Source organism: Anomalospiza imberbis, chromosome 5 (assembly GCF_031753505.1).
Source record: "Anomalospiza imberbis isolate Cuckoo-Finch-1a 21T00152 chromosome 5, ASM3175350v1, whole genome shotgun sequence".
NCBI lineage: Eukaryota > Metazoa > Chordata > Aves > Passeriformes > Viduidae > Anomalospiza > Anomalospiza imberbis.
Genome location: NC_089685.1, coordinates 42,476,163 through 42,503,095, shown reverse-complemented (window position 1 = coordinate 42,503,095; position 26,933 = coordinate 42,476,163). Strand labels below are relative to the sequence as shown.

At 35.3% G+C, this 26,933-nt stretch overlaps 1 long non-coding RNA gene across 1 annotated transcript; it reads left to right on the top strand.

Moving 5' to 3' along the window:
• The first annotated feature begins 1,551 nt into the window (after positions 1-1,551).
• Positions 1,552-7,992, top strand: LOC137475000 (uncharacterized). Its single transcript, XR_010999621.1, has 3 exons — positions 1,552-2,165; positions 7,206-7,252; positions 7,869-7,992. It is a non-coding gene; the product is annotated as an uncharacterized lncRNA (long non-coding RNA).
• The last annotated feature ends 18,941 nt before the right edge of the window (positions 7,993-26,933 follow it).

The following is a 26,933-nucleotide window of genomic DNA, read 5'->3' as shown; positions in this document are numbered from 1 at the left end:
CTCTTCAGGGTAGGTTCTAAAGCTCTCCTTTGCAGCTTATATCTTGACATTATAAAATGCCAGATGTTAATTATAAAGAAAACCATTGCTAATGCTTTTATGCTCTTATTTCTAGAAAATTAAAAAAAATCATTCTGTATCTAGTTTTTATACTCATTTTATACCTTAGCACAGTGTATATGAAGAAAACTTAGTAATTTTAGACTATGCAGCACATAAATAATGGATAAAGAGTGGTTAACTTTTCTAATTTACTCTGGACTCAGAGACCTGTCAGACAAGATTTCATATGTAAATGAGAAGTGAAGTGGAATAAGTACCTGCATATAGCAATCTTTTGACAGAACTGCTCTGAATTTTAAGAGCCTTGTTCTTCTTTTTATGTTTAGTACACAGAGACAAATTAGAGGCTGCCCTTACATCCCTGTCTATTTGATATCAATACAAGTGATAAAAAACAAAAAAAGAAAAAAGTCAGCTTGCTTCCTGTGCATATGAAATAATTTTTTATCTAGATGCCACAAAACCTTGAAGCTTACAGTGCTCTCAAACATCAATTATGCATTAAAACAAGGATGTGATTCTTTAAACTGAAAGCTGTAAATTGGAGTACAGACTATGGAGGTACAGATACAACTAAAAATTATCACACACTTTACAACAAGCATAGGGAAATTTTGCACCTGTGGAACAATTCAGATGGAATTTAATAGGAGATCCAAAGGAATAAATTGGCCAAAAAAATTACTGTAAGCTAGGGCCCCAGAAAAAGATTGTCTGGAAAATATGTGCCATGGGATTTTAGGAGATTCAGATGAATTTGGACTGTATGTGCAACTATAGTCTATAATCATTTAGGATTTAATGAAGATTCTTTTTTCTAATTGTTTAGTGCTTGAGTCCTCTTCTGGATGAAGACCAGTAACCTGTGGTATGAGACCAATGTTCAAAGCAAGCCTGCTCTTCCTTTGCTATGCAGTGCTTTCTCCAGCAGGGCAGAAATGGCCAGGGAGTCTGATCTTCCAGCTCAATCCAGATTGCTCCATCTTACAACCACACACAGCAAGTGGCATAAACAGTCTGAAAGCAGTGGAAAAGACAACCAAGTAAAACCAGCCCTGACCAGGGTCCCAGTTTGCAAGCTCAGTCAATTTTAAAACATTTCTAGGATGTACACTGCAATGAGTTCAGTCTCCAAACCCATATGTATAAGAGTTTAGAACAGAATATTTGTGTTCCACCTACTTGAAGGAAGAGGATGTGTAGCTCCTGAATTCAAAGTTAAGATCAAAGGTTTATATTCAGGCCTACTTATAGGAGATTTGTAAAATAATGTATATACTGTGGCATTTGGATGATAGTTCTTCAGTCAATTGATTACTATTTGTCTAAATGATAGGGGCATATTCTTCTGTTACAATTTTTGTGAAAATGATGATTAAGAGAGAAAAAAAGTTCATGGCTGTATGAAAAATTCGTGGCATGTAATATAACGTAATTTTATGTAAATTTAGTTTCTAATGTCAAGAACATTATATCAAATCTGGCAAATAGTCTTTCTTTGTCAATTAAATAATCTAGACATTTAAAGCAAAGTCTAGAATATAGTTTTTCTTTAAAATTCTTTTTACTCTTCATTCAGAACTTTTCTTTTGGCAAACCTTGCAATTAAATACTGCAGCAATATTCAGAACAGATTATGCTGCATGTATAAAACTCTTACTTCCTAGCAGCATGACTAATCCTTAATTTTCCTACCCATCCTACTGCTTCCTCAGGAGGAAAAAGTCAAAGTATTAATGACGTTGTCCATGTGGGAGCTTAATGTACACTACTGAATGCTTTCATTAAGGCATTTAAAAATTATCTAATTACCAAAATTGGCCCCAAATTGTCATTGCTAGCAGGAAACAGCCCTATGTTTTAGGAAGTGCTACAAAAGTGAAGTCAGAACATGACTTTTATAATCTGTGTGATGTTACATACATCTCTCCTTGCCTCACTAAGGGGGCAGAAATAACAAGCACAAGGCACTGGACACGTAGATTTTTTGCTGTGTCCCCATTCCTTAGGAGTTCATAAACAAACAGATGAGGCTTTGCAGGTAGATAATCAGCCATGGAAACTCCTCTGCACACCTCCCAGCACGATGCCTTTTGCAGAGCGTAAGTTTTCAGGGGTAGCAGAAGAGAATAGGATGAATTTCAAATTCCCAGCTGCTTTCTACTGGTATCAGCTATGGTGGCTATACCTTTTGGGTCAATAAGTACACAGGCTCCAGTGTAAAGTATAATCCCAACATGGGATTCAAAAAAGTCGGGTAACTCTTGTAAATGTTTTTTTCTCACTTCATAAACTAGGCTGTCCACAGGTGAAAAACTCTTCTGAAATATAAGACTTTCTTCTTGCTGAGAAAAATAATTAGAATTTCTTTTCTATGCCTATTAAATAGAACAACTTATATTTTGCAACTTTTGTGTACCAGAAGCCTAATATTATGCATTCCATTTCATGAAACTTAAAATTATTTAATAGCCTTTTTGCTCATTTTTTTAATCTACAATACAGAAAAGAAGCTAATGAATTATGGAGGGGTTCCCTTTTCAGGAGAAAATTCTCAGCCTTCCACTGAGAGCCAATTTTGGGATACTGATATTGTGATCTAAATACAGTTTAAATTCACTTTTTGCAGCAGCTCATTTTTGATGGAAGCCTAAGGGTCTGAAATATTCACAGCACTATTTCCCCTGTGCTTAATGGTATAAAATCCCCATATAAAATTGGTTAAATATAGGTCGTAAAAGCCTGGGAGGTTTTTTTAATTTCCCTTGAGACATCACTGCCTGTTCCTCAGGGCTGTTTGTAGTTTTGTCTGTGATTTGGAAGGAGTTCCACTGTGTAAATGGCAGTAACTCCAGTCAAGCCATGGCTTGAAAAAATATATATTCAGCAGTGTACTCCACAGGAGATGAATAAAGAGCTGAAGAAAATTGGCTGTAGATCAAAAATTCATGGTAAATTTATAGCTGAAAATGCTTACCAGCCAGATAGAAAGATTGCCATGAACATGTTTCCAAGGCAGTCTCCTTACCTGCCCACTTTCTAAGGTATCATTTACCACTGTAAGGCTTCTTTGACCATCAGTATGGGATTTAGAGAGTCCAGGCAGCTTAGCATCTTAAATGGCAGTGGTCCTAATAGGCCCATCAGGGGCTAGTGATACCTGGGAATCAGACCATACCAACTCCACTGTGTGGAGGATGGAGTGATGAACATGCTTGTTTTGCAAACAGAGCTGGATGTACTAGGGTACCATGTCTAATTTGATCAGAGATGGGATCAGTTCAACATCAGGAGTGCTAGGGCAGATATTCAGACATGGCAGACCCCATACACATTGGACTCAGTAGTCCAAAGTGGTTGCATATTTGTTGGATTCATGCATTGCACACAAACATCTTGTATGCCAGTCAGAAATATGGAAGCTCTGTCTTTTTACACATCAAATGCTAACATTCAAGCTCTGAGGTGCACAGACTAAGCCCAGACTTATAGCAAGGAAGACTGAAGGAGCTTTGGATTTCACAGGCAGAAATATCCACCTCACTGGCACTTTAAAAACAAAAAGGGGCTGAGGGGATGAAAAAGCTGCAACAGAGAGAAGAAACAGAACAGAAACAAACATAAGGCCATTTTAAAAATGGTTTATTTCATTTACATACAGAACAGGCTGAAGATGTAGCTGTGACCCAGGATTGTGCTCCAGGTAACCTGAATTTAATTTAGTCAGGAAAGACAGTTTATGTATAGGGAAAATAGCATAAAAACCAAACCAGCCCAAAACCTATTAATTTTTAAAAACGTAATTTTCATTCACACAGTTGGCTTCGGGATGCCAGGGGAGGAAGGGATGTTGTTTCATTCTTTCTTTGAAGAGCCCAGGGTTTTTTTAATCTGATTTAATGTTATCTCCTGTTGAAGACTAGATAAATTTCTGCTGGTGTGAGAACTTGCTATATAGCAGGACCTCCACAAATAAGGGGCAATTTTTTGCCCCTCTTCTCAACCTTAAAGTATTTCCTACAATTTAAATGTTGATATTTAAATTTTACAATTTTACTTTCCCTGATATCTGCACAGGACCTAAGTCCCAATGCTTCCCTGAAACTTCTGAAGTAAGATCTGCAGTGGTATCCCTACTGGATTTTCTTCCATAGTTTTAAAGCACAGTTCTGTTTTTCAGACAGCCAGACCGAGCTTTTACCTGTGTGAATGGGAGAGATTCCACTAGTCATGTACTCCTACCAGCACATGCAATTTTACACAAGCACTAATCTACCAAACCTTTGGGAAAACAAAAACGGAACAAAACCCAACATTGCAATTTTTCTAGATATGTATCTAAAAACTTGAAGTCCATAAGAAAGCTGTAGATAAATAGACAGATAATATTAAAATGTCAAATCTTCTTGTGGCTGAAGTGAACTGCATTTAAAAATAAAGCATTGAATTTAGGTTTCTTTATGCCACTATTTCATAAAATCTGCAAGTGGAAAGATGGACAATTTGATCTGAAGTCATTTGAGTGCTGGTGATCAGGACAGCAGATCTATCCCCATAATATGTTCTGCCTGGCATACTGGCAATAATCTGTATCTACATTATTGTATTTTATTATATATTCCATTGCAAAAAGGTGTTACTTCCCTCCCACAGGGACAGTAGTACATCAGCATCATTAAAAAAAAAAATGAAACACCAAAAAAACAAAAACAAAAACAAAACCCACCAAAAGTAAACAACAAAAGAACAGAAAAAAACAACCAAAACCAGAACCAAAACAAAAAACAAAACATGAAGAAACAGAAAAATATGCTTTCCATTTTGGGAAAAAAATACAGAACATTTTTAATCTTCCTTACTTAACATTACAGAAAAAGTAAACAGAGTATAAGAAAATATTGTTTTTTCTTACAGTGACATCTAGTTTAAAGCCACCTTTAAATATCATCTCTGACACCTATTCTGTTTCTTTACTTGAAAGGCAATAATTTGCCTTACTGTGCATCCAGCAATGGCACTGTTAGCTAGGAATCACAGATTAGTAATGTGCAATATTCAGATAATTGCTCTGTAAGACATCAATGATGAGAGAGACCCAATGGTCTAGGCATTGCATCTTCATTCAGGTTGAACTGTCATTTTTATGTTTTATCTTCACAATTCCGTTTCAAGGATTTCAGCTTACAGATGACTACATGTCATAAGTGGCTAAAATAAACTACTGAATGATACTGAAGTGTCTTCTGGGCACAAGAGAAAGGAATAAAATTATTATGTATTTATTTATTTACATAATAAATGAAAATGTGAAGGGTTTCCTGAGGGGCTCAAGTTGTCTGAAATTACATACCTGGGAAAAGTTACAGGGAAGCATTTTAAATGCTTCTGAATGCTAAGATGCTAAAAATAAGTTTATTTATGTAATACTTTTCTGGGTTGTCTCATTAAATTCTCTGCTAATTTAAAACAAATCCTAACGACCATCTGCAACATGTATTTATTTTAAATAACCTTGAATAAAATGTTTCCTTTTTGACCCTACTTTCAAAATGCTCCAGATTATTGAGATGCATTTTTAAGTTTCTTTTTATTGGTCATCCTAAAATAAGACTTGGAGGCAGATCTCTCTAATCATGTGGCCTTGAGTCAGATCATGGAGGCTTTTCTTATAACTTTGTATGATAATTTGTTTATCAGTCTTGTCATAAACTGGCAATTGCCATAATTGTCAGTGACAGTTTGTAAATATCTGATCAGATTTCACGGGAAAAAGATTGCTTTGAAATTCTTTTCTCAGGTGATGTACTAAATCCAGTAATACTTAAATTAAGCTTCCATACTGCAGTAAAAGCATAAATCAAAACAAAGAAAATGCTGCTTATGCTCTCTGATTTGTCTATTAGTTAATGATGGGACAGTGAAATAACATAGGCTTGTATCAAAATTGTTAAGACATGACATTATTTTACTGAGAAAGACAGATTATTTAAATTGTCATAGAAGAGTTTACTTCTGCACCCTTTCCCTGAAGTGAAAAAATGTTAACAAAAACATTGCTAACTTCCTTCTACTTTTGCTATGTTGTCTTCTCTTTGGATGGAGAGATTCTAAATTGGTATAGATTTAGGCAAATACTGAAATTAAATATGACATTTTAGATAATGTTTAACACATAAATATGAAACACGTAAAGATATATTTCATTTAAAAAGGAAGTTTATCAAGTATAAGTTTTGAAGATTTTTCTGAATCCTACTGAAACAATAATGGAGCAAGTGATTTGTTCTCAGACACCTGGGTGCATGAAGTGCTACAGGACTTTCTGGTCAGGTCAGGTTATGGTAAAGAACATCACAAGAAAGCCTCTCTTAGCAGTTTACATTATCAGTCTTCACATATAAAATAGTCTCAGTTAACTGCTTACTCCTTCCTCAAATCAGAATTCAGGAATCTGTTCTGCCGCCGTGCTAAGCCTGAAGCTCCCTGGCTTTGCTTGCCCGGCCGAGGCACGGTCAGCAGTAGGGGACACTCCCCTGTGTCTTGTGGCAGATTCGAGGAGCGGCTAAGACAGAGCGCTGCGCTGTCTGCCTTGTATGGAGGAGAGGCGGCATGAGGAGGTAATAAGGGAGATGACTCAAGGCTGGGAAAAAGTCTCAGGTTTAATCTGAGCTCCGGGGAGCTCTGAATTCCATGTCCCGGCAGCTGAAAGTGGCCTTGAGGCTTTCGCAATCATCTTAAGTACCGGGGCGGTAACCAGGGGGAAGGGACACTCACCACCCAGTGGGGGGATTCGGGGGAGTGGAAGGCGGAAGGACAGACAGACACACAAACCAATGGGGGAAGTTCAAGGGAGGGACCCCTGGCCCTTTTCCACTCACTCGACGCCCAAGGTGGAAGATTCTGGAAGAGAGGGATTAGGAGCTGAGTGATGGACAAGGTACCAGGGAGGGGACAGGGGAATGACTGGGCATTTTCAGGGCGATTGGCATTGAGGGAAAGGCAGAAAAGCTCGGGGTGGAACCACTGGCAGAAAATGGGGGGTGAAGGGGCAAACCATTACAGAACTGTTACAGAAATATAAAAACACAATACAACACTGTTCCTTATTCAGACTTCAAAGTTTGTTTCAGTGTCTCTCATAGGGCTCTGAAATCTGATGAGAAACTAGAAGTGCATTCAGTGAAGCCCTGTAAGTATGTTTCCATAGTGTGCTATGGAGCCTAGATGATAAATTCTAGAAGCTGGTCATGGCTATCCCTGGCTTCTTAGCATAAACTGCTTTAAAACATATTTTGAAGCCTTTCTAAGCAGAAAAGAATCACTGAACTTTAGTGGGAAAACCAGGAGAAGTCATTTCTAGTACTATTTAAGCTGTATGTAGCTACAATTGAAATTTAGTAGAAGTTCTTTTTCCCTTAGGGATATGACTTCCTCATTCAGGTTATAAAGAGGCCTGAGGGGATATCCCATTTCAGCAAAGAGAATATCAAACAGAAAGCTATAACTCTTAGCTTTTGTTTCCACCATGCCACTGAGTACATTCTTAAGATGGAGCAAAAAGAGAACCTTGTAATTTGCTTTGTGGAAAGAATAAGGTTTTCTCAAGGTGAACTTTATGCTTAAAGTAAAGTTCATTCAACAATTACATCGATTGGTGTTCATCCAGAAAGTATTGATGGAATGACTGAGTCAGTCATCCTTTCAGTAACGTGACAAATAATTGGACTAAAAGATGTTAGTCACTTTCTTAAATGTTCTTTTCTGGCTCGTAGCATTACATCAGAAAACACAAACTCTCTTGTCAGTTCCGGATTTTGGCTGGAATGGACCAGGAAGATCATGACTGAAAGAGGGAAGTTTTCCATTTGTGTTTCTGGTATTATCTGTTAGCCAGAGTAGGTACACTACCTTCAAGAGATTTTTCATTGCTAGCTTTATTAAATTACTGGTGTTAAAATTTCTTAGATATTTCTCTGTTGCAGGAAGATTTCAACATCTCTCATGCATTTCAGTGTGTTTGCTTACTAGGTTTGTTTTACCTTGGTCTATTTTAGTCAGTTTTTAGTTTGTTTTTTAACAAAAAAATGTTGAAAAATTATTAATGACCTTGGCAGATATTAATTAAAGACAGTTTAATGGCTCTAAGGAAAAGAAGACCTTGGCCAATTTCTTTGAGTCCAGATGAAATTGCAAATTAAGAAGACTAGTGTGTACTGGTGAGGAGGAGGACTGGGAGAATCATATGAGCAATGTGAGTCACAGATGAGGTTGACTGAAATATGATAGAAAACATACAAAATCATTTCAGAAAAGCCATTCTATCATTATTTTATTTCACTAGTGATTCTCAAAGGAAACATTTAAATTATTAACTAGAAGGATCTATCCTACTTCTACTAAAATATTTATTCCAGGTTTGAGCATGAAAACATGATTCTTAACATGAGGTGAGGGGAATAAGGGATTTCTAGGTCCAGATAAAGGACAGCTGTACCATCAGAGACTTAGGGCAAAAGGAATCTGGCTAGAGAGGAGTGAGAGGTTTTACAGAAGATGAAATGAAACATATCCCAGTCATGAAAATCCAAGAAAGCTCTCTGAAACAGAAAGAGTTTTAAATGCCAGTAGAAGGATGACATAACAGTTGAAAAAGTTAGGAAGGAAAGATTTGTGTGGGAGAGATTAAGAGAGATTTTAGGCAAGTAGAGCTTCAGCTGACAGCAAATTTATGCAAAATACTTCCAGAAGGCAGCCGAGATGTTTTTGGACACAATTCAGCTACTAGTTGATCTCACAGATTCTTATTTGGAGATATTAACATGAAATGATGTCAGACAAGAATTGGTTCAAGGACAGTAGCTCATGGAACAGCTGAAGAAAATACAATGGAAGTAAAAAAGATCTTTAAAATATCCCCTAAAATAAAAAGGAGAAAAACTAAAAGAAAAGGCAAGACCAGAGTTCAGAAAACTCGATCTGTTGGTAGCAAACAAGAGATATGACACACAAAGGTAGAATGTCGAATGCCAGAGATCTCCAGATAGCACATGCTAAAAAGGAAGGACAAAAGAAGATGGTACCATAAGGTGCAAACATTGCAAGCCTTAACTAAGACTCCAAAATATTTTAACTTAAATCCCTTCCTATGTAACATAATTGTAAACTCACAAAATATTGTACAGCTTGAATACAATTAACTAAGTGCACACACAATATCAGGTTGTAAAACCTCCAGATATTCCAGATATTCATCTCTTATTTGAAGTATCATGACTACATGACTGTAGGCCAGTCATACTGAAATGGGAACTCAAGGGAAATATACAAACCCACTTAGTCACATTTGCTTCCTGATGTTGATAATCTCATTTTTCTGAACTAGGGTAAAAAGACAAAACTACCACAGATTCAACGTGTCCATTCACTGCATTGTCAAAGCAGTTTGGAAATAAAGTAAACTTTTGACAATGGTGAGAGAGTTTATACAAACAGGTTTAATACAAGTTACGTGATGTCACCACTGAGTCAGAGATGACACAGACTCCAAAAGCAATCAGAAGGCTAATTCTCTTTATTAAGAAATGCATTTCTTTTTATACTCTAGTTTGCTACAGTTGGACCTGATGGGTCCTTTAATCAAAACACCATCACCATTGGCTAATTAAGAAACCACCCTTTGATAAACATATCTCCATAACACATTCCACATATTCACAAACACCAGGTGCAGCAACTTAGATAAGAATTGTTTATAGTTCTTTTCTCTGAGCTTCTCACAGCCTTTCCCAGAATGATGCCTGGGAAAGTTGTCTGTTTCTCTCTGTGGCCAGAGAGATGGCACCACAATGTGATGTCATAGTGAAGTCATAAAGAGCAAAAGCTATTTGCTGTTGATGATGATGAAGGAGGAAAAGAGGAATGCTGTATGTACTCCAAAATGTGTATAGAAATAAGATTTTATATTATTACTCAGTTTAGGTTTGCTTCTTCAACCAAACACTTGGAGTCAAGCTACATGATGATAAATGGGAAATAAATGAATGCTGTTTGACTGCCAAAATGGTACCTTTGTTTCTCTTTTTAGACTGCTATTTTGTTCTGTCAGTTGTGCTTTCTGTTGCATATATAATGGATTTGCAGAAACAGTTGACAAATAACTGCAGGATTTGATGGGAGCAGCAGGTGCCTATTTTTCTTGTCTGCATTAATCTTATTCTCAGGAAAACTCCACACTTCAAGAAATAATTAGCACTGTATGTCACAGTAGACCGCAAAAACTGAGTAGAAGTTATTACAGAATTAACAATGGCCTTTTCCTGAGCGTGTCCGAAAGCTCAATCAATTTACAATTCTCCTTGATTATAGCAAAAACAAGTAACAGAACCACTGTCTTCCCTTGTGGCCAGGTTATTTCTGCAGAAGCAGTTTTCCATTTCCTGTTTCTCCTACCAGGCTTGTTTTTATATGAAATCTCCTCAACTCTCTAGCAAGAATTTTTTCCAAACCTTTTTTTTTCCTTTGCTGTTGCTGAGTGCCAATCTGTCTTACTCCTTTCATTATTCATAATAGCTGAATTTCTGACACCAATACAGTAATGGCCACAGGAACTCATTACCAGTACATCTGAATGAAGACTTGTTTAGGATATCTTGTAGATGGATACACTTTGAAACACTCCATGGTAGTAAAAAAATAGTTGAGATGAGAACTGAAGTTACATTTTCAAATTCACTCTTTAAGCTTCCAAATTAAATATAAATAATATTTTAAAGACACGTGCTCTCAACTCAGAAATGTATATATATATATATATATATATATGTATATATATGTGCACATGTACAGGGGAATGTGTTTTTGTACATATAGGGTAATTATATATGTACATGGAAGTGTGGAATGAAAGTAATCCCTTGTTACATAATTTTTCAATTGACTTAATGCAGAAGAAAATATATACATTAAAGTTAACAGGGACCCAGATTCACCTCATACAAAGATGAAAAATTTGAAAGAAAATAAAGATTTATGATTAGAACATAACTCTTGTTAATCATTAGAGGCCAACATGATGCTCTTCTTTGGGACATTCACTCTTGTAAGGCTGCCTTTAATATACAAATTCATCAGTTTAATTGTACATTACATGTCTGCTTCTCTTCAGGCTACTGCAATTGATGTTAGTAAAAAAATCTAAAACTACAGTTGTACTCAAATACATACAATTGTCATGAGCTCTGATATTTTTTACTACATGCTATACTTCTCTTATTACTAAAAAGAGCAAAGCTTGTTGATGATCCCCTTCTGTGTCAGAATGCAAGGGTTAAGTAAACAAAATTTACTTGCTTATCATGTTGTCTAAGAATCTGTTAGCCCAATGAACATAATAAAAAATTATGGCACAGATCAGGATAAATTAAAAGTGCTAAAGTATTCCCTTTATGAGACTGTAGTTTTCTAATACTGACTCATCTGTGATTCTCTAAGTTCTTGGGGGACTTCCTCAGTCACTTTCCTTGTCCTGTATTATTCATCCCATTGTCTCATCATGGGATATTTGTACGTGCATGAACAGCAAATGTGATATTTGTGGTTATCAAACAATCACAGGGCAAAATTCCCATACCCAAATTCCATCTCCTCCTCTTTAAAAAACTAAAGTTGAGCACAAAGGAGTACGGTTGGCAGGCTGATTGTGTGATGTGCTCTGTCTCACTCTATGAATCACCCATCATCTGTCATCCATCTTGGGGAATTTAATGCTATACCCTTTAATTTTATATACATCCATAGGTCACAAAATAGAAACTAGACGTAACCTTATATACACAAAGTGCCCTTCTAAGGACATGTTTGTTAAGACAAAAACAAAAATGCAAACAAAAAAACCACCAAAATCAGCAAAAAATTTACAGAATTACAGAAGCAGGTGATACCATGCCAATACAGAATATGTCTTATACCCTAGCATTAAATTCAAAGTTTATAATATAATTATGAATTTTAATTGTAATTAAAAGATACAGAGATTATTACATATAGTTTCAAAGAGAAAGCCTGTGATGTGAGAAAACATTATAGATGCTTATTGAAAGAAAGGTATGTTTTCACTAGTTTGAACCTGACAGAAAGGCACAAAGGGCACCATAAACTCCCATTACTGGGATTCAAAAGTCTGGAAATATGATCTATCCTGACATATCAGGACAACTCAGGGTAGCTTGACTAGAGAAGAATAAGAAATTTTGCATGTCCATATGTGTGTGAGGGAGACATCACAACTATATTAACTTTGATAAAGTTCCTTGAAGTACAGACTTCTGGCACACAGTTACCAATCAAGGGTTTCTCACAAATAAAGCAGGCTAAAAAACCTTCTTTTATTTCCCTACTCTAACTGCCTGGATTCTAGAGTAGAACATCCAGAATGAGGATAAAATGAATAAAAACAATAATTAAGAAATGAAAAGAAGAAAACCCTATGTGTCCTTCAAATATTTTGTTGGAAAAAATCAAACTGGAGTATTAATGAGCAATATATAGAAAGAAATACACCTTGTACTGGGTGTTGCTCCTTTCAGTTTGGGAAAACAATACTGAGCAAAAAGTTTCTTTAAAACTTGCAGAAATGCAAAGCACAGAATAACTACCTTATTCTGATATGTGAATTTACCAGGAGCCACATGCTAGGTAGGCTGGCCCTGTGATAGGTTTTATTGAGGTTAGTCTTCCAAGAGAGAGCAGGTAGATATGATTAATGAGGTAATAGTCATAGGAAGGGTTAGCAGAACACAGGCAAGACACTGTCCTGGTAGTGAGAACTAATCAATGCAAAGCTCTTATGAGCTATATTTACAAGCAGAGTCATGGTCTAAGGACAGCTGAAGGAAGTGACTGAAGAAAACATCAAATTTACTCTTTCCATTCATTAAAGACCTGCATCAGTAACAATTCAACACAGTGAACAAGAAGCTGGTATACATAAGGATAGCTACTAGACACACGGCTGACTATGAATACAGATTTTTTTGGTTTGAATAAATCATATATTTGGATACATTTTCATACTATTAACTAAGTTTATTTGTAACTCTAAGAGTGCCTCATTTCTATCTTTCAAAGCATGTAGGTACCTTAGTGTATAATGACATTTTTTGTTGGAGGGGTACATATTATCTGATAATTTCCTGTTTCCTGTTTTGTTTCTAATGTTTCTTACTCTAGAGGAAAATTTATAACAAAATTGAGCTTGTTTCCAATTGCCATCTTGGAAAATTTCAGCCTGGAAACTTAAACTTTAAAATTTGTTGGAAAATAAATATATTTCATATAAAATACAGAAATTCTAAATAATTAATGTATGAAAATATATCTTAATTTTTAAGGAACTAGAAATAGAATTGTATGCTGTGAGGCATCACATTTTAACTGTTCGCAAGAGCCTAGTTTTACATGCACTGTCACTGCATACACAGTAACACATGTATGTATATATAAGCTCATGCTTAATTATAAAGATTACAAAACAAACATTAAGAAGTTAAAGAAAGTGACACTAATTTTAAACTGCTTCATAGTAGATGCCTTAGAACACTGTTTCTGTAAACAGTTAACAGAAATTTGCTCTTTATCACAATTTGTTATTATATGGCCCCATGTTTGTATGACAGTGGTTAGCGTTTCAAGCCAAGCTCAAAGAATAAGAAAAAAAAAATTAATTTCCATATTGGGATTCTTTGTCATACCAACATCATGTTGTTGTAGGCTTAAGGGTTTTAATTCAGAAATTACAATAATTTTGAGATTAATTCCACTGATTTCTAACATAAAAAATAAATGATTTTTTAAAAAAATATTTAGTCAGAATATATTACTCATATGATTAAATTGCTGCATTTTTTTTTCTGCTGTTGTTTCGTATTAATTGGGCCTCCTCCCTCTGTCTGCATTTAAGCACTGTAGTGGAAGGTTACTTCCACACTAATTTGAATAATTTTTTTTTTAATAAAAGGAAATAATTTTGAAATTGGTCAAACAAATAAACTGCCTGATATACCAATTTCCTACATTTCTTCAATAGGATGTTAAGATGTTATAGTTTCCTAATGACCTGAAGATTAATAAAGAGAACCATAGAAAATTAATTAATACAGAAAACAGGGTAGGTGTTAAAAATATCCTAAAGCCTAACATGTGGAAAGTATTTCAGCTGGCAGCATAAAAGTTATTTTTAATTGAATTAATAAATATATCTTTTTTTTAAAGAAACAATATTTATTTGACTAAGCCTGAAAATATAATGAGTGGCACAAAGAATTTCATCAATGTTTTTTTCTGCTTTAGCACTTCAGATAGAAAGGTTCAATTTTGGCCTGACACTGCTATTACTGTTAATACCAAGACATCAGGAACATCTGTATGTCTCTGATGTAGAGATAAAACATATACTCAGTTTAGATAAAACTTACTCTGATGGAGAAAAAAAGAGTGATGGATTACAGAACAGATCACTTAACTTAGCTCCTGAAACTATGCAGAAACACGGTTATTCACCTAAGAGGTAATTACAACCCACCAATATCAATTTGTCAAGAGCAACTAATGTCAGAATAGTGTAACCCTTTGATGAGATTACTGGCCTGTGAATTCCAGAGAGATGATTGCAGCATCTTGATCCCAAAAGCCTTCTGGACATAGTTCTATCCTGTGTTGCAGTGGGAAAGTCAAGAGAAACAGAAAAGAACAAACTGCTAATAATTCTGTGCACAAATAGTTGGAAACCAACATTCTCAGTGTAGTTATCAATGGTTTGTTGTCAAATCAGAAAGACAGATCTGGGTGGGATGTTTGGATCATGAAATAGGGCCCATACTTGTAAAATCTCTGTATAATATTTAGCTGAAAAAGGCTTAAAATCTCTGAAGGATCAGATTTGAATTCAAATTATGTGGGTTAACTGAAGAACTGGTGATACCTGTAAGGTTCTTTTTCTTAGTATCGGATGGAGATATTACATCCAGGAAGAAAATCAAATGCATAACCTCTAATTGAGAATTAACTAGCTGAACAGAATGTTACAGAATCCTAAAATGGAGAACTACAAAGTCTGGAAATATCTTTCCAACTTAGTTGCTTTATCCACTAAAGCCAGGTGTCATGGGGTTACTGTTAATACAGTAATTCTATTCCAAGTACTTTCTCATGTATAAGAACAGTTTCAAACATTTTTCAATGACTTAATGCAAACTCAGAGAAAATCAGTAAGAAAGGAAATTTGTAAATTATCTGAATCAAGGAATGAGATTGCTAAGGCTGCAGGAGGAAAGGTAAGATAAAAGCATTAGGAAGGAACACAGACCAAGGACCATAAAAAAGTTCAAATATGTGAAATGTTATCCAAGAAAACAGTAATTAGTAACATACCACAGTTGTAGAACACAGGACTAGGGAAAAGAAAAAAAGGCAAAACCAGTTTAAATTTGCTTCAATAGTTAATAAGATAAAATATTAGAAAATATTTCTAACTGTAAGTATTGTCAAATGGGATCAAGCTTGTTTGGGAAGATGTTGAATCTCTGTGTTGCCTGTTTTTATGATTAACATAGGAGAAAAACATCTATGAGGGGCTGTTCAGCTATACTTGACCTTGACTCAAAGTGAGGAAGTGGACTAGTTTAATCTATAATCCTGAAATATTAACATCCTTGGGACAGGAGACATGCAGATTTCCAAAAACTGGGGGGAAAAACAGCCTATTTAAATTTATCTCTGCAGTTCACAGAGGAACCATTTACAAGTCATAATGAAAAAGAATCTCTTTAAAAAAACATGAAGGGCAAATGTGTTTTCTTTATCAGCTCCTACAATTTGGTGCACATTATAATTTCTTTCTGCTGCAACTTCCAGGGTACCATTGATCCTGTGACGTGGGAGGACTCCTAGGTGGGAATCTGTTACCCTGAGCAACATAAGAGCATTAAATCAGTTGCGCTCTGGGAAATTGAAAGTAGGCTACATGCATTTTTGCATCTCTGCCAATAAACACATTAGAGCTGCAAGTGCAGGAATTTTTATCACATTAATCTGCTAGTTTCCCCTATTAGTATTTTGTTTTGTGCTACCTGTCTTCCATTTGCTTGATAAGAAGGACAAGGGTTCTGTTTGTCATAGGCCTCATACTGAACTCTGCTCAGTTGGTCTGCTTTTATTGCATACATTCATTTTAAAGTTCATAAATGAGAAATCCAATAATGTGCAACTAGAAAAACCAGCTGGTTTTCATTCTGTTTCAGATGAATAATTTTTTTTTGTATTTCTAAAACACAGAAAGATTTCTTATTTTTAAGAATAATTTTAGCACAGCTTGATTCATACCTACTGCTAAAATATTTTTCCCTTACTCTCTGTGTTAGCACATTCAGCATTAGATCTAGGAGAAATTTCCAGATATGCCTCTGTGTAGTCAAGTTGGGATTCATCTTTCCTAAGTCTGCTATGTAAGAGTGAGGCTTCTAGATTGAACTAGTTCATCTAGATTCCTGCTATGGTCAGTGGGTGGAGAGGCACCTTGAGCTGGTTAGTCCATCTCAGCTGCAGAACTTTAAAGCAGACTGAAACCCAGGACTGTGTGGGTCGTGGGTAGTATTACAATGCCCATCTTGGATGAATGAAGACCTAAGTCTTTGGAGAGGTGATAACACAAACCAGCTCAACCTCGGTGCTGTTGTACTCTTTTACAGGGCAGCTATGACATACTTTCCTAGAGGCAATTTGAAAAAAAAATACCCTGCTAGAATATTTCGTCCTTGAAGACAAAGTTTAGGGTTGGGATATTTTTTCCCTTGCTTTCAGGTGTGAGGGTTTTTTTGCTGAAGTGATCCCACATAAAGTCAGCCAGGTTTGAAATTGCACCTTGGATTACAACTTCTTAATGAAGCACGTTTTCTTCCCACACAAAGGCTAGAAGATATTGAATTGCAACTCAGCAGCTGGACAGGGTGTTGCTTCAGGCTGGCTTGCGGGAAATATCAGATGGCATCTAAATAGAAAGCTTCAGCTCAGAAATCATAGTGAGCATTTCCACCCACTTGTTCAGAGCTCTAAATCCTTTCCTGAGGGCAGGCACTGACACACCGGAGAAGGAGGCAGATTTTTCTATACTTGATCCACATGGTGAGACTTGCCTAGAAATAAAGACTTCACAGTTGAATCCAATATGAGCCTCAGAAATCTTGAGTGTACTGTACCTATTCTTCAAGAAAAGGGCCTAACCTCCAACTGCCTTTTTAAATGAGATCAACTTCTAGCGTCATTTATGTCCTTTTAACAGCAACATTTTTAGCAGGTGCTAAAAAAGAATTTACTGTGTTATTTTACTGTATTTGATAAATTGCTTCTCAATTTCTTTAACTAATGATCGAATTTGGAAAGCATACACAGTATGAATTCTAGATAAAATTGACTGTAGATCAAAACAAGCAACTTGAAGATCTTCTGACTTTCTCCAATAAGCTGACAGCAGGAACCAGGACAATTGCTCAAGTGTGAGTGATGTACAATGGGGAGTAACATAATGTTGACTCACAGGAAATTTAAGACATTATCTTAATTTAATTTAATAAATTACAAATCTCACTTCCATGTCTTCAGTCCTGTAAGCCTGCTCTTCAGCTGTGAAATTTAAAACAATAAATTAAAATAATCAGGATCCCTGTAAATATGTTGGCTATGTTTCCTACTAAGATAATTAAAAATGCTTAGTTTCATATCTGATTTTGATAATTTTTCAAACTAATAGAAGTTATTTCATACTGATGAAATTTCTCTTTCATAGTGATCTAGTCCTATTCCTCATGCTATTATGATAAGGCAAAGTTTTGCAAGTAAACAGACCCCTCAACGAGCCCTAGGACCTGTGGACCCAAGACAGCTCTGCACTGAAGGTGATTTAGCAGATTAGATTCAGCTAACCAGCCTTGATGGGAGGTGGGATATATTAGGTTGTACTCACAGCCTGATAATGTCTGTGCACTAGTTTGGAGTGCATATGGTTTAAGAACACTTCTGTCTGAATAAGTAATGGTGACATACATTTCAGTCTGCCCAAATGAATTTTGAATGCTTATGAGAAGTTCAAAATATATGTGACATTTATTGTCCTCTTTCCCTACTCTTTCTCTTCCATAAGACAAAAGAAACAGGAGGAGGGGAAGCAGGCATATAAATAAAAATTGGGTTCTTATTCCAAATTTTTCCTTGGGACTTCCAAATGGAAAACAATATTTTTCTCAATTCATCCAAAGTATTATTGTCTTTTCTATCAGCTATTAAACATACTTTTCCTATTTCTTTTAATTTCAACAAATCCAGTACTATTTTTGCTGCAGTTTTATTACTCTTTAAGCATCCTACTATCTTCAAATTCATTTTGGACTGTCCATTTAATTCAGATGAGTCAAGTATGACAAGACCTATTTCTGCAAAGAGAAGAGATAACCTCTACAAAGAGTTCACAGAAGTGGTTCTAGTGTTGGTACCTAGACAGAAACTGACTACAACAGACACTGCTACATGGAAATATTACACATTTTAATAATGCCAGACTGACTCAGAAGGAGGATTGGTAATGAATTCCATCTGGTTTGGTTGTCTCTGTTCTGTCTCCGAATGACTTTATAATTAGCTTTGGATACATTAAGCCCTGTAATTTCAATCCAGAAATAAGCTAGGTGGCATCATAAAAGTTTAAAGTCTTAGATTTTCATTTTGGAGATTCATACAGGAGGTCAAGGATTTACTTCAGTTAATCATGCATTGTGATACTTGATTTAAAAGATCAAGTAGATGAACTGGATATAGCAGAGGAGAGTGGATTAAATTAAAATATGCAAAATGGTCATTTAGATAAAGTAAACCTTAATGGACTTTTTATTACTGAAAAAAAAATCTGAATTTTACTTACTTTAAATTGCTAATGCAGAAAATGTACTAGCAATTCAAAAAGGAGATGTGAGAAGCAGAATTTCTTTATGCCTCTAAAAAGTAAAATAAAGATTGAGAAGTTCACTGTATCTTTACTGGTGGTGTTATTAATAAATTAGACTAATTATGCAGTACCTCTGCATCTTTACACAGACACTTCAGTAATTATTTACTCTACAAATTAAACCTTTCTGGAAATCAAATCCCTATGGATACTGAAAAGACACTAAATTGTATCATCTGCATTGGGAAAATCATCTAAATTAATTTGAATTTGTATATTGTTCCTCAGTTACACAGTTTATATACATTGTTTTCCTTGTTACTAGTAAAATGCAATAGGATGATTATTTTTAAGCAAAGTCTTTTCTAATTATGGAGGAAAAGATCAGTCAACTGAGAATTGACTAAATGCTAATTTGGAATACCACAAATAAGTTTAGGAGATGAACTCTTATGTTATAAAAGCAAGAACAGACATTCATGCTTAATAAGCCTCAGCAAGAACAGACATTCATAGATGAATGATGGAAAAGTCTCAACCTCACTTGGTGCTGAAATGGACCAATATGTTAAATCCTAGTTTAAAAAGGTAGTAAGTAATGAAATGGTTGTTAATCTGAACCCCTGGAAAATTTTTGAAATTACTTAAATTATTTTCTGATAATAAATCTTAATATAGCTTTAGTGGGCTAAGGTTTTAAATTTTTTATCCTGCACAGAACATTGAAAATAATGGTGCCTTGTTATCTGGGAATGGAGACTATCAAGTTTCCATGGTGGTCATTAAGACAAGAGCAATATTAATGTCTTCTCTTGCTATTCTCCTTTAACTGTTTCAAGTTGTGTCTGTGATTTATTCCTGAAGAATTCTATTGGGGTGTAAAGATTGTCACTTCCCCAGTACCCTGAATATATAATTCTTGAGGTACTATTCATGTCTCCTAATACTTTCAGTACATTTGGATTCTTTCCCTCCTCAGTCCTCCACAGTGCCATATCCCACAGTTGAGTTAGCCCAAATCTTTCCAGCAGTGTAGCCCGGGATGGATTTTATTATTCTTTAAATGGGCCCTTTACACACTCCAAGAATGGGATGGAAAGAAGAAAAGTAAAGTTAGGAAGCTGCAACAAAAAACAAACAAACAAACAAACAAACAAACAAACAAAAACAAACCGAAACAAAAACAAAAACAAAAACAAAAACAAAAAAAACCCACAAAGCCAAAGCCAAAAACCAAAACAAACAAAAAGGCAAAAAGACACAAAAAAACCCCCAAACCAACCAACCAACCAAAAAAAAAAAAAAAAAAAAGATGGGGGACACATACTCCTAGACACTCACTTTTCTTACTTTTGTTGCAATCAAAAGAAAGGCTGTCTCTCGCCAGAAGTTTATTTCACTCTTTATATTGTGTATATTCACTGCTTTATTAATAGTGTTTATTCGTCATTTGTACAATGTCGACATAGGGAAGCTAAGAATTGAGTGTGGGACCATTTTGCTATCTTTAACAGCAGTACCTAGAGCCAAATCTGACCTCCAGTTCCACCCATATACTCTACAATACTCCTGCTTCAATTAATTATCATCAGTCCTATCAGCTGGATAAAAAGTAAAGAACATAATTACTGGCTGTGGGTAAGGGCTGAGCTATTTAACTAGTCAAAGGACACATTTTGAAGACATGTTTTACCAGATAGAATAAGTAGATACTGAACAAAATACAAGAAAAATTTATATAATTTAATTAAATTAATTATAAAAAATTAATACATCTTACCGTATGCAAGAAATAAATCACTAGAAAATTATTTTTTCAATTAGTATACAATAATAATATCAAGATGTTAGAAATTTCTAATGAATTAATAATAACAAATAAAAATGCTACTAAAGATACCTACATGATTCGTGTCGTGTGAATATTGTATTGTTAACAGGAAGACATCTGTGAATGGTAATGGTAGCCTTCAAGCATACAGGACATACACAATAGCTTACTTTTAATAATACAAAGGGCATACCTTGCTTACACTTTCATAAATTACCTGTTTAGAATGCATGGTTTGACTGCCTTTGACCACTGCACTTCATTTATTAATACTTGATGTGTTGGCTCTATAAGTATATTCAACACATCTCTATTGTATTGTTTATGAGTGGAGTAACAGGGAATTCATGCCCATGAAAAATAAGAAAGTCAATTTAAATAATTTAGTTTCAGCATTACTAAAGTCTGAAGCTTCTGCTTAATCACAAATACTTGAAACATACACCAATCACTTCCATGATTTAAATATGTTACAAAATATTTCCTAGAAATATTTCCTCTATGCAGTAGAGTTCATCTCTACTGCATATGGCAAGATAATGGTTTGCCTACATTCTCATTAGTATTTATGGCTGTAATAATCCAGATTAATTATTCTAGTCTGATGGGTTTTTTTTAAATATTTTTTAAAGTTAGAAATAATTTTTTTTAAGTATTATTTTTTATGGAGTACCTCATTTCTTCTTTGCAAACCAATATTTTACCATTTTTTCAGGCAATTTAAAAAGATACTTGTATTAAAACTCTTGACTATAAACCTGTTTTGTCATTGGTCTTAGTTAACAGGCAGAAGAAAATATTTTCTGTGAAGCTTCATAGCAGCTCACTCAATCTCAGATCAGCTCTTTGAAGGTGGGAAAATTTAATTCAACATAACACAGAGAAAGAATAGATTCAAAGAATCTGTAGTAAAACTAAAAATATTTTATGCAATGAAAGAATCCACTGTGATCCTGAAAAGCCTTTTTAAAAGCCTTTATAAGGCTGTCAGATACCTGAGACCTTTGTGCACTGCTGGCCTCAATATTTTGGATCATTATATTTTCTACATATAAAAATATAGAAGTCTAAATCTAAACAAACAATCCATTTTGAGAGGTTGTTGACCCATTTCTCACCTAAATTCTATTTCAGATCAATTACATGGCGATTTGCATCAAAACAATTCTTACATTAGCAGCAACCCCTGATTTAGTAGATGGTTTAAAATACATCTCACCCACTTCATTTCTCCACAGATCTCAGTATTTTTCATTCAAAGACCTGGATTCAGGGAGGAGGTGGATAGTAGCATATATTAACACTACAATATTTTCATACCAAAGTGCTAAACCTGAATCCATACACTTCACTAAACGGAGAAATTTAAGTCTAGAACTCACCCATTTGGGAAATGTGTACTAGCTATAGGCACAGGGAGGATCAAAAGGAAGGGTCAGGTCAAAGGAGACTGTGTAGTTTGGGACATGCTTCAATACTTTTACTGAAACATTCACTTCTGCTTGTTAACACAGCAAAATTCAGTATTTTGGAAAAAAAAAAAAATTGAACTAGAGTCTGAAGTCTGGCTCTGTAGCCCAGTGGTAACAGCACTTGACTGGGTCTAGGACACTACTGTGCTTTGATTACTGTACTTTTCCTGCACTTGTCAGGAAACTTCACTAGTGAGGCTAAAAATTTTATTTAGTTTGCTAATCCACAAAGTATTAATGTACCCTTTTACTTTAGTTTATGTAATTATATTGATTAAGGCTAAATTTATACTGGCCTAGTTACCTAAATGTTCAACTGAATTATGAAATTAGTAAGTACAGATATTCTTCAGTGTGACGATGGATGTGGTTAATTTTCCTATGGCAGTCAAACTTAATTTTTTGCTCAGAATTGTGGAGTTTCAATTCTGTAAATCAGTTAACATATGCTCAATCTTCAACTTTCACTAAATTTCATTTTCATTAATGGCTTTGGCCTGTTGGTGTTGGAAAGGTGTTGATAACACACGGGTGTTTGCTGGCACAGCACCAAGGCTGTGTCTCCAACATTCTCCCCTCACCAGCAGGCTGAGGGTGGGCCAGTTCCTGGGAGGGGACCAAGCAAGGACAGCTGACCCAAGCTGAAGAAAGGGATATCCACACCTTATGGCATCTGCTCAGCAATAAAAGCTAAAGGAAATGGGAGAGGGAGTGGCATGGGGGATAGTTATTAGGACATTTGTTTTCTGGAGTGACTGCTACACATGCTGAAGCTCTGCTTCTCACAAAGTGGTTTGACATCACATGTTGACAGGAAGTAGATAATAAATATTTTGTTTTCCTTTGCTTCTCTGTCTGGCCTTTGCTTTTGTTTTATTAAACTGCCCTTTTCCTTGACCCCCAAGGGTTTTTTCCATCTTCTCCCTCTCCCCATCCTGACAAGGAAGGGAGTGACTGAGCATCTTGATGGGCACCTGGCATGTAGCCTAGGCCAACTCACTACAATCATTAAAGAAAATAACTACTTCCCAGTTCCATACTAATGTTAATCTACTATAGGAAAAATGTTGTGCTATATTGAGATAAATTATTTTGCTTTTATTTTTACACTTTTGTTTCTTTGGCATGATAAATCAGACATCATTCATAAACATTGAAGTCAATTCAAGCCTACAAGCCCACAAATAAAGATATTTGTGTTTGTAATAAACTTCTTTCATGTTTTTAAGGCGAAATTTGCTATATGCAAATCTTGATTAATTACATATTTTAATTATTTAGATAAATCAGAAAACCTGTGAACCAGTCTTAGTATTTTATTGAAATATTTATCTAAACACTTTTTTTTCCAAATTATTAATTTAATTTCTATGAAGTTAATAAATATTCAGTTTGACTGAAGCCACATGAGAGACAATAATGCACTTGGAAGTATGAGATCAAGTATATTTAACCTCAATATGTGCTTCTCAAGAGAACTTCTTGTTTACTATAGAGATTATTCTACTCACCAAGAGCTTTGAAAAAGATCTTCAATTCATAGAAATTGCATAACCTTGCATAAAATAAAAGTAACATATCCTCTAGTTGAACTGAAAATAATATCTAAACCTAATCAGACATTTCTAATAGAACTTAGGAATGTTTAGTACTTGAACAATGAACACCACAGAAGTCTCTTTAAATAAATAATTTAGTGGAAAATTGAGATAAAATTTCCTGGAAACCCCAGTTTCCAGGGTGGCTGAAGATCTTACCGTATCTGCTAGATAATACAGCATAATACTGAAATAATTGAATGTATGACATTTGGAGGATCTTTGTTTGTCACAGATTATTCGTTTTGTAGGACTGTCAATGCATGCTCAGGACTGCAGGAGACAGGAGACAAAATCCAGTTATGTATGCCTTTAGAAGAGCAATGAAAAATACAGATAGTGAGCTAGTTCAGGAGGTTTAAACATTCTTAATATGCTAGAATGAAGTGCAATATGTCTTGCATTATTCTACCTTGAAAAAGACTGGTAGCCAGGGAATTCCATTTGACTGACAGGTCAGTGAAGACAAGACAAGACAAGAGATGAACCCAAATTACAGAATGAGAAAGTGAAGAGGCTAAGTTTATCTATCTGGTCAAAATCCTAATAAGATATAAGACCAATGTCTTCTTTTGATATCCCAAAGTTTATCCTGCCTTGTTGTTTTTGTAAGGAGATATGAAAGGAAGTGGCAGGCTACATTATAAACTCTTGCAAGGATTTTGTAGAGTTTTCTTTCTCCTTTGGAAATTCTTTTGTCTAACCATGTCCTTTACCTTAAAATCTGGAGAATGATAGAAGAAAACCTATGTTGCTTATGGAGATATTTGTATCACATATATACACATATCCAGAAGCACATAACTAGAGGCTTTGAGAAAGTTTTCATCAAGGCATTTAATTCAGGATCCATAATGTCATACTGCAAGCAAATTTAGCTAATAGGGAAAATTGAGTTGTCTTCATGAAGGTCTTGAAGGCTGTGATATTCAGACGGGCAGGAGAATGACAGACAAGTACTTTTCTTCTTCTCACAAGCTGAAAGTAAATATTGAGGCAATTTTATTGTGACCTAGAGTAGAAATTACGCAGCCGTAAAGATCTCTAATTCTCTGGAAAGTCTAATACATTTTTATGCATTACCCATAAATCTAGTGAAAGGAGTCCTGAAAGACTTCATGTAAGCTCTTATTGCACTAAGGCTGGCTGAACAGGTGCCTTGAAAATTCATTGTCTTTCTCCTTGTAATACAAGTCTGAACTATTATAGCTAACCTTAGTTATGTGTTTAGAGCTATTGTTTCAGAACCAAAATATTCACCATGTTGCAGGAAGAAACAGTGGTTAAACAAACAATAAGACATAATTTTATTACTAAATATTAACCCAGAAAAAAAAAAAAACATACTTATTATAGTCTTAGTCAAAACAAACATCTTGGCTGTCCTATCCATTAATTAATAACTTATGACCAATTCCAAACAGCATATATTTACAAACATTAGTACCGATGGTGAAAGTTTATTGTGTTCTAAAGGAATGGTTGATATATTTGGCACCACCAAAACAATGTTATACTAGAAGCCTCACTAGTATGGACCTTATTCATCAGAGACCTATACACTTAGAGTATTTTCTTTATAAAACCAATCAGGTTTATTATATTAGAAACAGATGCGACAAAAAATTTTAGAAAGTAATTTTCTTCAGTGAGAGCTGCCCTTTAAATCAACCAATTTTACCAATATTGATGATATTTGGATTGTTAAATGAGTAAATATTTGCTCATCTTTGCTGTCTCTCTCACTTTAATGTGCTAACTGGAATTATTTAATGTGCAGTTTCTTCATGGTTAGATATCTGTGTACCATTAGAATGAGTGATTCTTTGGTTTTGTGTGTTTCTGCTTTATTTAATGTATCAGTAAGAGAAACCCTGCAGTTCCTCCTGAATTCTAAAACAATGATTCTCAAAAAGCAATCACTGCAGTGGCTAATCTTTTTTCTCATGAGTAAGGTTTCATGGGTGTTTGCAAGGGGGATTCAGTTGTTCTGATTTCTCTTTTTACTAGTAAATTGAATTTGGTGCTTGTGCAATTACTGGCTGTATCTTCCCAAAGAAACTCACTGAGCTCAGGCACAAGCATTACTTTATGATGAACATAAGATTTTAAATATTTGCAGGTTACCTGGCTTGAGTCAAATACCATATTCCCAGTTTAGGGACATGATCAGAGAGACAATGTAGGGGCCACCAAAGGGTATGGATGAAGACAATCCATTTGCTGGAAGAAGGAAGTCTAACCAGCCTGAATTGAGCTATGTTCCACCATTCAGTTTCAGGGTTAGGGAACATTATTTTGCTATTAGAGATGTGCCACTTGGGTAGAAAGGTCAGGAGTGAGTTGCAGTAAGTCTAGGGTAAAATGATGGGATCTACTCTGACAGAAATTAAAAGGAGAATGAGGGATCAAATCTGCTCTAAGCTGCCTCTGGCCAATGGAAAGGACTTCTGCAGAGCAGGCTCTATGGAAAACAGCCGGAGTAATCACTGATCACCAAGAATACTGTACCAAAATCTGCTGTCTCTGCTGAGCTGTGCTATGCAGAAGGGGAGATGACATTGCCTGTATTGTGGGTATTTTTATGACAATGGGATCTGAAAAGTCTGTAAACTTTTTATAACCATACTTCAAACTTGCAAGTTCTGCATCAATGTGTCTATCCCTGCAGGTGTTTTGAGGCATGAAATGCACCTTAAGGAGCTGAAAGGCCACCCAGGGATACCTCAGTTCTCATTCTGAACTTGAGGCTCTTGTACTACCCTCAAAGTCTGCTGCATCTTCTTCAATTTATTTATATTGTCTATTTTGGAAGGAACTAGAGTAAAGTTGATTAAAGGCAACACAAAAGCACATTTGACTGTTTTAAACTACTGTATTTCCAGTTCCAAGAAGGAACCTGCAGGGTTGTGGTATGCATTAAACAAGTACTGACGTGACAGTCTTATCCATTACCAATAAGTATCTACTTCTGGAATAAA